Here is a 538-nt window from a genome sequence, read left to right as displayed (position 1 = left end):
GGGGGGGGGGGAATGAACAAGAAAAAATAGGTGCTCTGCTATCGTTGCGCTCGACCCCGCCCTTGGCTCGGCCGAAGGAGAAGGTTTGAGCTGGAGCGAGCGGGAAGCCGTTTAAAGAGCGTTATCTTATAGCATTAAAGGTTTGTTGGGGAATCGATATCCCATTATCTACTATCGCTATACTCGAAAACCACTGAAGGAGAGAGTTAGGTTACGCCGCTCAGCACTCGTTGTCTATTGAATGGCTGTCCACACCAAGGAATTTCTTTTTGTTTTCTGGGTTTTCGTGCTTTAATCGCTCTTCTCTCTATACAAAATTGCCTGCCAGTGAGCTTTACAACATCCCCATGCAAAGAAATAATGATAGGTGTATATATATTATACTCCCTTGATATATCTTCACAATGGCAAGGATGAGAAAGGACAATTGCACGCTGCAAGAAATGGAACTGATCTTTGAGGTTACGAAGACATGAACTAGAACCATTGATAACGTATCTTCATGGTCAAATATACATCATACATTTCTCTTACTTTG

Source organism: Penaeus monodon, chromosome 15 (genome assembly GCF_015228065.2).
Source record: "Penaeus monodon isolate SGIC_2016 chromosome 15, NSTDA_Pmon_1, whole genome shotgun sequence".
NCBI lineage: Eukaryota > Metazoa > Arthropoda > Malacostraca > Decapoda > Penaeidae > Penaeus > Penaeus monodon.
The sequence above is the reverse complement of the archived record's forward strand: the minus strand, read 5'-3'. Positions refer to the sequence as shown.